The sequence below is a fragment of the Mirounga leonina genome, unplaced genomic scaffold (assembly GCF_011800145.1).
Source record: "Mirounga leonina isolate KUSES-001 unplaced genomic scaffold, KU_Mleo_1.0 Mir_93, whole genome shotgun sequence".
NCBI classification, from domain to species: Eukaryota; Metazoa; Chordata; class Mammalia; order Carnivora; family Phocidae; genus Mirounga; species Mirounga leonina.
Window position 1 is genome coordinate 42,816,744 of NW_023270854.1, and position 12,240 is coordinate 42,828,983.

The following is a 12,240-nucleotide window of genomic DNA, read 5'->3' on the forward strand; positions in this document are numbered from 1 at the left end:
CAGACTAACCTGCCAGAGAGGTTGACAGAGGTCAGGAGAGCTATTGCTAACGTAGCGCCCCCTACTTGAAAGTAGGGGGTAAGGGTTCCCGTAAACCTTTCCCAGATTTTGGATTAGCCATTGAGTTTATGTTCTTAACCACCAAGCCTGTGCTCATCGAGAAGGTACAGCGATTGCCCACAGTGGGGAAGATGGGCCTCTGTCAGGACCAACCCTGCTTCCAACCTCATGAAGCCTTAGGAGATGGATAGCTTTACTTTCTCAAGAGTCCCCAAAGCTAATGGGATATGCAAGATGATCAGAGCAGTGGCTGCACAGCCTACAGAATTGGAAGGCACACCCATGTCGATCCTGGAAGATTTATCCCAGGCAAGGTTAGGACCCCACGGCCTATCTCTAAGTGTCCCAAAGACCGTAACAGGGAGCCCATGATATCTGAGAGAAAGACTCACAGTGGGCTGAGAAAACCTTCTTCAGTTTAGCCTTCCCCAAATGCTAATCAGGCCAAGCCTCTTGTCTATAATCCCTGACCCTTGGGCTAAACACAGCTCAAAGAGGAAATGAAGACTTAAAGATACTGAATCTGATGGATGGAAGTTAAAGAAGACAGGGATTGCCACCATGGGATATTCTCGAACCTTGCACATAGGGGGCAGTATCTCAAATGCCAGTTTTCTCAAGAAAAACCCAGAATGTGTGGGTGGATCCCCTCCCCCGAGGTAAGTACAAAGTGCTGAATATAACCTCCCACTGGGAGCCTCTCCGTGAAGAGTTTCCGTTTGCAACCAGCACATTGAAACCTCCTACTCTACCTTTCCCTATGAGCCCCTGGAGACTGCCAGCCTGGTGTTGTCACTGGCGTGGGCTCTGTTGGGTGGGTAGTTATGGGACACACTGTCTTGGTAGCAAGGTTTTCAGTCTCTTGCCACTTGTTATGGGGTTGCTTTAGCCAAAAAGGCCCTGTGCAAGGCAAGATTTCTCCTTCATTTGTAAAGACCAGTGCAGACTGCCAAGGGGCCAAACTACGGTGGCCCTCACCCAAAAGTGTTCATCATTTGGCCAAGGTCACCCCATGTGTCCTGCCTCTTTTCTGAGATCCTTGGCCTACAGCCTTTCCTGAGGCCCCTTGCTTGCTCTAGACCCTACCCCTGTAAACAGCCACTTTCCTGGAGAATAACCACCATAAGTTGTGGTCACACATCAAGATCAAAATACCCTGTGGTTTAGGAATTAAAGCCTCTTGATGTTAAAAGCTACTTGCCCAACTATAAAAACCAGCCACACTGCACAATCAAGGCTGCAAACCACCAAGTTGAAAAACATTCAGGGCCATAGTAAAACATTCTTTCTCCCCTGCCTGGAGACCCGTAACCTCCATGAGTATTTTCTTCCCCAATGTTAGATTCCTTTTTTATTATTTGCCGAGATCTCCAGATAATATACCAAATGCAAGTCTCGAAGGGGCCCAATAAATAGGACCTCTCCTGCTGAACCAAATTCTGAACCAAGTGAAATAGAAGCCAGGAGAGCCAACAGTCCGGAAAGGAGGGTATCACGTGGTTCTGGCAAAAGCTGGGCTTGAAAGTGTAGCTTTTGTCTGTTGCTAATAGGGAACCCCAGAATTCCACAGACATGGGTGCTCAGTTGCAGGCGGTTGTGGACACCCTCCCCCAACCCCCAAATGCTGCAGGGGATCCGCGAATTCCCAGCATGGAAAATGAGATCACCACACTTGTTTTCTGCGGGCCTGAGACTCCCCAGTGGGAGGAGTAGGGGACAGAGCTGGGCACCAGCTGCCCAGATTGTTCTTTTGAATTCAGCCTTCAGATAAGTTCAGTCCATCGTTCTCTCTAGGGCAGTCATTCACAAACTTCTCGGTCTTAGGATCCTTTTATGCTCTTAAAAGTTACTGAGTGCCCCAGTGAGCTTGTGCAATGTGGGTAATATCTGTTGGTGTTTAGCATATTAGAAATTAAACTGAGAAAAATACATATTTAATTCATTTAAAGATATTAAAATCCATTATATAGGTAACATAAATACCAATTATTATGAAAAAGAGCTGTATTTTCCAAAACAGAAAAGAGAAGTTAGTGGGAATAGTAGCCTTGCGCTTATATGTTTTTGTAAATCTCCTTAATGTCTGGCTTATCTGCTTCTGCATTTGCTCTGTTATGGTAGCACACATTGCCTGCCTCAGGAATACTCTGCTTTACACTTGTGAGAGATTGAGAGTGAAAGGACAAATAATGTTACTCTATTAGGAGAAGAGTTTTTGCCTTCCAGATCTCCTGGAAGGATCTTGGGGACCCCTAGCATTCCGCAGCCCGCACTTTGAGAACTGCCATTCAGGTTAGGCCTGACTGGTGGAGTGGAAAGAGGTGGGAGCAACATTCCTTCCACATGGAAAGAAGCTTCTGGAGGAGAGGAAGCATTCCCCCTGCACAGGTTACGCAGTGGAACCGTCCAAAGGCCAGCCTTAAATCATTCACCATGGCCACGGGTGGAAAAAATGTTAGTCTTCAGCCCCCGAGTTGAGACGGCAACTGATGATATTAGCTCTGTAACCTCTGAGTTAGCATGGGGGGCTCGAGGCTTTACTTCTTTATTGCTTAACCTATTAGAACACCACTGGGCAGGGTGCTGCTTGGGGAACAAGTTCAGGAATGACTTTGAACCCTGATGTTATTGACAGTATCCTCTTCTCACTGCAGGACATTTCTGGAAGCTGTGCTGTGAATGTTATTTTCTCACAAGAATAATGGTATAATTGGCTTGGGTTTATCTTATCAAGGACTTCGAATTAGATAAATCATCACTATGGCCAGCTATTTAAATTAAATCAGAGTTATGGGGACTGTAAATGTCTGTAACCATTTTTAAAAAGTGAAACCATTAAAAAAAAAAAAAGAAAGGGAAAATGAAACCATGCTCCAGGTTTTATGAAACAGGTCTGATTGTAGATGAATACAAGGGAGCCTGGAGTATAGGAAGTGCACAGAGAGTCTATTATAGGCGATAATTATTTCCTCATCAGTACCACCTACTGAAAATTCATATACTTGCTATATGTATTTGCTGATAATTTTCCATGTGTACTTTTAGAAGGGCTTGAGGGACGTGGAGGGGTTTTGGTTTGGGTGGCTTAAAAAAACAAGATGTTTATCCACATTTGCGCTGATGTCTCTTTCTCTCCAATTTTTTCCCAGTGGACAGAAACATTGGAATTATTTTAAAAGGAGGTATCATATCATATCACAATCATATGTGAGAATCATTTTAGGAAAAAAATTTACAATGGTAGCAAGTAGATTCTTCACTTGGTCTTAATTCATATAGGACAAGTTCTAGCCCTTAGCCAGTTAGGTAATATGTGTCATTGTGTGTGGATACTTCCTGATGTTTTTGTCTCCGATTCGCAGTGGGGAAGGGTGGTCCCCAAAGCCATTTCATGCTGGTTTGAATAGCATCCCTAAATTGACTAGCTAAATAACCTAGGGCAGGGGCTCCTGGGTGGCTCAGTCGTTAAGCGTCTGCCTTTGGCTCAGGTTATGATCCCAGGGTCCTGGGATCGAGCCCCACATCGGGCTTCCTGCTCCGCAGGAAGCCTGCTTCTCCCTCTCCCTCTCCCCTTGCTTGTGTTCCCTCTCTCGCTGTCTCTCTCTCTCTGTCAAATAAATAAATAAATAAATAAAATCTTTAAAATAAATAAATAACCCAGGGTAACTTCCTTTTAGTTTGCTTCCTTGCCTGCAAAATGGCACATTATAGTACCTACCTCATAGGATTGTTGCGAGGATTATTGGGATATAATGCGTGGAAAGCCTTGGAATGCAGATCCTGGAACGTGGTAAGCACTCCATAAATATTAGTAATCAGTCATACTCAGTGTATTTAGTCAGATGAATTCCCCAGTTGGTTATAAACACCATCTGATGCTAAGTAATATACTATTTGATGACATTTTGAACATTGTGTGTAAGCCTCTTACAATCTCTGGTGAGTGTGATGAATTGATGGGGCAAAATCAATGTAAGCCAGGATTGGTCGTCTCTACTGAATTGCCTTCGGCACTTGTGGAACTTTTTACTGGCAGTTTAATTGCAGAATGGCCTGAGCCACAATCTCTTGATAGTGTTACCCTTTCCTAAGCCAAGTCCATAAGTGAGTACCTGTAGGGCTGCTACCCATTACATTAAATCCATGACACTTACTGGTAAACTCTTGGCTATGTTTCGGGATTGTGCTCCACGAAGCCTTAATGCCTCGGAAGCCCCTTCTCACGTGGCTGATGAGCTGGGGGATGGATGGGGCTGATCTCCCTGGACTTCGCTTGTTAGATGTTTGTATTTGGTCCCAAGCTTTCATAGGTTCTGCTCCTGAGAAGCTGACGCTCTAAACCATGTTTTGTATGCGGAACTCAGATTTTTGTCCATCAGGCTGTTGTCTTGTGTTATCCTCCGGCTTTGAATTCAGTTTCAGCAGGGCTGTCAGGTTTCCTGGCCAGCATCGATGCTATTATTTGACTCTCTGTCATTAAAAAGAAATGAAAATCAGAAAAAGAAAAGTACCAACGCTAGAGATATTCAAGGACTCATCCTAATGATAAAACAGAGGTGAAGATGGAAATTACTAGGTGGGTCACAGGGCGCAGTGGGTGGCCTTGGTCAGGGATTCCTCGCATCTCAGCCAGTCTAGATGGTATCATGAAGTCAAGAAAGAGTTAAAGAACCAGTTCGAAATGCTGGGCTCTCCCTCCAGAGTAGTACCTGGCAAAACAAAAATATCAAAGGGCAGGGTTAAACTTCTGCCCATTTCAAGCATGTTTCCAGGGATACGAAATTCTAAGTGTCATCCATAGCATGGCTGACTCAGAGAAAAATCGTTAAAGAGTAGCAGCAGCTCTTGACTAATCTTCTTAACGTAGCCTCCAACATCAGGGTGGAATTCTGTGAAATGTAGAGAATCTGGCAAATGTAATCATCTGGTGATAAATTGGATTTAAAAACAAAAAATTAGTCACGCACACTTGGTCCAGAACAGTCCCCCACTAACCACTTAAAAAATGTCTTCACCGGTTGTTTATTTTTGCGTTCCCCCTTACTTTCCCAACCCTGCCCACCCCCACCCCACAAACACACATCAGGGAAAGAATTCCGTTGTTTTCTTTTTGTAATTCCTGCTTTAAAATATTTCTCAGGTAATCATGTAGCAAAGCGATAAAAGTCTCCACAACAGAAAAAAACAACAACAATATCATAATAATAGCTACCCCTTGTCTTGCGGTGGATCAGGTATTCTCTTTAAGCCCTCTGTCTGCTCCACAGCAGTCGCATGAGGCTGGTACTCTGTTAGTGGTAGTAGCAGTCCATAGTTGTATAGAAGAAGAAGCCGAGGTCCAGGTGAACTTCTGTAGCTTGTTAAGCTCATGCAGGTCACACAGGCAGTGGAGACAGGGTTTAAACCTAAGCAGGTTTGCTCCAGAGCCCTGAATCTTAACCGCTATGCACATCACTGCCTTTATTTCCATAAAAAGTAAGAGACAAACAAAAAGAAAAAGGAAGTTTCCAGCTTTGTTGACTGCATTAGATAATCTACTTCACAGAACTTAAATTGTTACTCGATTCTGACCTTAGATTATCTGGAAGGGGAAAAAAATGAAGAGATTGATCCTTTGGGGGAAAACATCCAGATGATTAAATTTGATAAGCAAGAGAGCCTAGGTTTCACTTAGGCGGTCTTCGGAGCCACGAAGAAAAGATAAAGATTCCATTAGCTTTGGGCCGCTTTCTAATGTGAAATTTTTAGCCAATAATCATAGATAATCTTGATCAGGAAGAAGATGGAGAGGCGAGGAGATTGAATATCCACTGTGGCTTCAGTGGAATATTTAAAAGCTTGGATTTAGGAGTGACTTGGAGGAAATTGGAAAGCGGAGCCAGTGACCGAGGAAGACTATAAAAAAGAATCACGATAATGGGGACCTGAAAGAGTAGTGGACTCGGGGCTTGAAAGCTCACAGTATTGAGACTATGGAAAACATTTTAACGGAAACAAAAGTGACGTCATTGTGCGTTCAGGACCGGAACAGATAGACTAATACTAACAGGCAAGCAGTACTCCTCAACTCCTATTACACTTTTGTCCTTTCTAGGCAAGGAGGTCGATCTTCAGCCTGGGAAGAGTAGAGCAAGTACTTGTAAGAGGAAATTGAAACTCAAGATAGGTGAACTGATTGTTTGAAGGCGCGGGGCAGCTCTGAATGAGTTCACCTCCTCTGGCCAGCATGAATTTCATCCTAGTGGGCCAAGCGGACTTTTGCTGCCTACTTGTAATCTTGGAAGAATTGTGGAGACGAGGAGAATCACTAACGGATCAGGGATGGGATCATGCCCGATGAAGAGCAAAGCCAAAAGCAAAATCAAGAAAGCGTAGTTTTCAGAGAAAAGAATAGAAAGCCCCATGCCGACCTGGGGCAAAATTCTGGAACCAGTAATTACAAAAGGATGGCTTGAAGATTCAATTTGCACATGTACACGGTAGCTAGGAGACCTCATGGGACTGTTAAAAGTGGGAAAAATAATTGTTTCTTTATTGCTTTTTGTTGCTAGGTTCTTAGACTTGGAGGCCAGGGCACACAGGTATGCCGTGCCTGGAGTCCAGAGAGGTTTCAGGAGAGATCTCTGGATGTGTGGCCACCACATGCTGTGTAGGCGCTTGTTAAGCGTACCGGTTTATCTACCACATGTCTTGAAATTCTGTTTTAGTGATTCGTGATTTAGATCCAGGAATCTGGATTATAGGCCCGTGTTCCAGATTCCTTGCTATGCTGGAGCAAGTTTGGGAACTGCTGAGCTGTAGGACACGTGCTGTGCATTAGATTGATGTTGTCATCATCGTGTTAATGCGTGACAGCTGATGCATTGGATAACCACGTGCCAGCCACTACGCCAAGGGCTGTGCACATATGCTCTCATTTAATCCTCACCCCAGCGCAGTGAGTGGGTGCTGTCTTTATTGTACATATCATCCAGACGGGGAGCTGTGACGTCTCTGAAGTCTCACAGACAGTAAGGGATGGGGCAGGATTCAAACTCGGGAAGTCTGGCGCTTTTGAAAGTCTGAGCTTCTGCACCACTCAGCCGATAGCCCCTCTTTTTTTTTTTTTTTTTTAAGATTTTATTTATTTGTCAGAGAGACAGAGGGAGAGAGCACAAACGGGGGGAGCTGCAGGCAGAGGGAGAAACAGACACCCTGCTGAGCAGGGAGCCCGATGCGGGACTCCATCCCAGGACCCTGGGATCATGACTTGAGCCCAAGGCGAATGCCTAACCGACTGAGCCACCCACGTGCCCCATCAGATAGCCCCTCTTAAAAGCCCGCCTTAGGGCTCGGGGTTGGAGGGAAGGGTGATGTCTGGGCATGTGTCATACCCTGTCTTTAATATCTGAGTGGCATCTTTATGAAGACATTGGGGTTCTCAGGCTTTCTTGATGCAGAGAGCTGGGGGGTGTGGAATGACTACATCTAGGTGGAATTACTAATTTATCACGATCCAATCTGGGAAGGTTACATGTAAAGTGCTGCCCCTTGGGGCCCCAAATCAGCAGCAAAGATACTGGAAGCCATGACTTTATATAGTTTCCTGGTAAAAAAGATCAGGGTTGTTTGGGTTGACTACAAACTCAATATAAATCAACAAGCCTTTGTCTACACTGCACCTTTTGCCTGAAATGCCCTTTTCCACTTCCTCCTCTTTCTCCGGCAAATTTTTAATCATCTTTAAAGACAGAGCCTAAATGTCACTTCGGCTATGGAGTCTTCTTTGATTTCTACAGGCAGATTCATCATCATTCGTTCTGCTTCTTTAGCACTTTGTTCCTGGTGTTATAATTCTGCGATTATCTTTCTTAGTTTGTGCCACCCAAGTTCGCAGTCACTCAGCTGGAAACGTGGGGAAGAGCATCCTTCTCTTCCAACATCCCTGCAAGAATCCCTGCCCTCACTAAGCCTATCAGTTTTAACTGTCTGCTTACTGATACAATCTGCCCCTTCCTCATTCCTGCAGCCCCTGTCCAATTCAAGTCTGTGTCCTGACTTGTACCCCGGCTGTCACTTGTCACCGCCCTCCCTCCCATTTTCCCACAAAGCATCAGAGACTTCTCTATCAAATGTAATCTGCCTGTGCTTAAAATCTGTGCCTGACTCCCCACAGCCAACAGGATAACCCCAAGGCCCTAACCATTTATGATCTAACCCTGTCTAACTCTCCATCCTCAACTTTTGACTTCTTGTCTTGCTTCTTGGACTCCAGTGACACTGAACTCATTGTAATTCTCCAGGCATAATGCTGTTTCTTGCCTCCTTGTTCCAGCTCAACAGTGACCGCCTGGGATGGCTTCCCACCACCCCACACTGCCGGGCTCCTCCTGGGTTCTGCGTGGGAGGCCCCTGGGCCCCTGCCTTGGGTTCTCTCAGTCTCTGCCTCCTGGTTGTCACTTTCTATTGCAATCACTTCTTTATTTCGCATTCACATTAAGCCTTGAACTTCTTAAAGGCAGTGAGGATGTCTGGTTTTGTTTCCATTGGCAAATGGATACTCAGTACAAGTTTCTGGAAAGAATTGTGTTGTAATTATTTGTTCTACCTGGAAAGACTGTAGGGTTAGCATCTTGCCTCTTCCTCTTCCTGGATGTGAGGTCTTGAGTATTTTGCCCCTCCTTTGAGTGAGCACCTGTTTGCTCATTTGTAAAATGAGGATAATTTCACACACATCCCCCCAAGGGGCTCTTGTGAGAAGCAGGTGAGATAGTAATGTTTTATAAATCTTAACACGCCATTCCGAGGATCGCGGACTACACCCCTGATGCCCATTTTTGTATGGCCAAGAATGTTTTTCACAGTTTTAAGTGCTTATAGAAAATCAAAAGAAGAAGAATACTTTTGCCACTCGAAAATTAAATGAAATTCAAATTTCAGTGTCTATAAATAAAGTTTTACTTGAATGAATAGAGCCGAGTTCATTCTTTTCCCATTGTCTATTACGGCTTTGCCATTGCAATCGCAGAGTTCAGTCATTTCAACAGTTACTATGGCTTGTCGAACCTCAAATATTTACTATCTGGCCCCTTATAGAAAAATGTTTGCTGACCCCTACCTTGTTCAAATATTAGGAAAATGCATGTGATTCACAGCTGCCTTCTTGTACCACAGGGTACTTTTTGAGGGGAAAGTTTCTCTCTTTGAACTTTCGGAGCCTCATTCTGGGTCCAGCAGAGTCATCCATTGACGTTGGAGCGAGCCACAGGGGCACGGTTCTGGTTTCCTGAAGACGAGGATGTCCCAATAAGAGTATGGAGGGCGGTTTGAAAAGACCGTGAACTTCCCACCACTTGGGGGGAGGGGGTTAAAGGGTAGACGGACACCCAGTTTTCATGGGTTGCTAAGGAACGGGGTGTCTCACTCTTGACCCTATTGACATTCGGGGCTGGATCATTCTCTGTCCTGTGTGTTGTGTGGTGATTAGCAGCAACCCTGGCCATCAGCCACTAAAGGCCAGCAGCACCCTCGTCCCCAGTTGGAACAACCAAAAATGTGTCCATACATTTAATAACTTTTGGAGCCTATTTTTAAGAAAACACATTATAGAATAACAGCATGTTATGTTTTGAATCCATTTTGTCTTGGGGAAGAAGAATTTAGAAAAGTTTTAGCTGTTTAAAATGAGTATGAAGGGGTGCCTGGGTGGCTCAGTGGGTTAAACGTCTGCCTCCGGCTCAGCTCAGTGGGCAGTCTGCTTCCCCCTCTCCCTCTGACCCTCCCCCTGCTTATGCTCTCCCTCTCTCTCTCTCTCAAATAAATAAATAAATAAAATCTTAAAAAACAAAATGAGTATGAAAATCTCATAAAGTAATATATGACCCCCGTGGGTATTTAATATCGGTTGCCAGTATTTGTTAGAGATATGCTATACAAACATGGTTGCAGAAATTCTCGCAGCCACCTTTTGCAGGTAGGCCCCCTTTCCTAGATGAGGAAGCTGAGCAGAGAGGTTGAGCAAAGAAAGGGTAACATGTTGAGGACAGAAATTCCCTTTTCTGAAATAAGATGGAGACAGAAACTCAGAAGTGAACATACATGGACTTTATTCCGCCTTGAAATTCCATTCCTGTGGGTTTGAATGAGGAGCATGTTGTTGCTGCTTCTCCCACCTTAGGGCAGATCCACTGGAAAACAAGACCGTAGCCATGGAACTCAAGAAAAGGTTGCAGTGTTCCTCTAGTCTTTAGACTTACAGATCCCTGGCTGCCTGTCCAACTGCACGCTGCCCTAACCCGAATGGCCATGTTGGAATGTGACCCCTGTTTACTGCATGCTGACCATTGTTTGCCTCTGCCCTGCTGCCCCTCCAGAGCCCTGCTCCCACCTGTCCACCATTGGAACCCTGCCACGGCCTCCTTCTGCAGAGGGGAGTAGGCTGACTTTGGACCCATCAGTGGGACACAGAGTTACAACACATTGGTCCGTTTTAGCTGGTGAACCCGGGAGTTCCCTTCAGTTGTTTTGGTTAGCTAGAAGCAAAAGCTTTTACTTACTGAGTGCCGGCTCTTTGCCAGGGCTGGTAAAGTACAAGGGCCTGGATATTTCCATCTGGCAGGAATCAAAATAGCATCCGGTGTCCCAAACTTGATGGGTGTTGGAAGCCCTACTCCTTACTTCTCACTTAGCCCCTAATGTTTTCTCTTTCTTATTATGAAATAATAGAGCATACAGGATAAATAGGGAATAATATAATCTGCACCCGTGTTCCTGTGCATATCTCCACATTTTACTGAAAGAAATGAGTTATTACAAATAAAATCAAAGCCGCCTGCCTGTATGACCCTTGCTGAGGCCTTTCCTATCTTACCCAGCTGCCCTGGGGGTAGCCCCTATCCTTGGTTCCGTGCTTATCACCACCTTGTACATTTTTATATTCTTGCTTTATAAGTGTCAGTAACTACACATCTTTTTTTTTTTTTAAAGATTTATTTATTTATTTGAGAGAGCGAGAATGAGAGAGAGAGAGAGAGTACATGAGAGGGGGGAGGGTTAGAGGGAGAAGCAGGCTCCTCGCCAAGCAGGGAGCCCGATGCGGGACTCGATCCAGGGACTCCAGGATCATGACCTGAGCCGAAGGCAGTCGCTTAACCAACTGAGCCACCCAGGCGCCCTTTTTTTTTTTTTAAAGATTTATTTATTTGAGAGAGTGAGAATGAGAGAGAGAGAAACTACACATCTTTTATATTAAACTTTATGTATAGAAATGGAGTCCTCAATCATGCTTTTAATTTTTTTTTTTTCTTTCAAGATTCATGCTACAGAGTGCTTTGTCTCTGGTCTGAGTTTGGAGTGTTGCATAAATAGATTTCTGAACTTACCTAAGAAGAATAGTCTTCTCTAGGTTGATTTAGAATTAAATTTCTCTTGCAGTCTCGCATGGAAGTTAAAGAAATTGACTGTCTGTTTGGAGATGGAACCCTGTGGATAAATGTAGCTCCGGTTCTTCCATTCTCAGGCTGTAGAGTGTTACTGTTTTTGGCCATGTGAAAATTTTGATGGCTGTTTAGGTAGTCTTCAGGTTTTGCTGTTATAACCGTGCTGCGGTGGGCATGTGAACATGCCCTCACATATGACTGGAGCACACACAGGAGAGTTTCCACAGGAATATACCTAGCACGTAGGCTAGGATATATCCACATGCATCTTTACTAGAATTTTCCCAACTGCATTCCAGATGTGCCTGTACCAACTTCCACAAACACCTGTATGAGCAGGTTGGTTGCTCCAGACCCTTGACCTGATGCAGTCCTTCCTTGCACATAACAGACTTAAAACTGTTTGCTAATTTGGAGGGTCTGAACTATTCTCTCAGTGTTGCTCCTAACACCTTTTTTTTTTTTTTTTGAGATTAAAGACGGTGTAATATTTAACAAAGTTCAAATGCACTTTTTTCTTTTTTTCCCCAGATCCAAAAAGAATGGCTTAAATATTAGATTAGCATGGATTTTTATGACTTTAGTATTTGCACAACTTCTCATGCAGAATCCGGGTGGGCCTTTAATTGTGAAGCTGTGCGGTTTTGCTTTGACACTTGCTTTCAGGTCTCTCTCTTTCTGGGAATTCCCTTCCTTCTTCCTCCCAATTTCTGGTTCTCATCAGTGTAGATTGTGCCTAATGCTGGTCCTACAGCTACTGCGA

General features: G+C 44.4%; 1 protein-coding gene across 1 annotated transcript in view; it reads left to right on the plus strand.

Moving 5' to 3' along the window:
* CDH2 (cadherin 2) overlaps window positions 1–12,240 on the plus strand; it is a 209,055-nt gene that overhangs the window by 14,068 nt on the left and 182,747 nt on the right. The gene's annotated exons all lie outside the window — the stretch shown is intronic.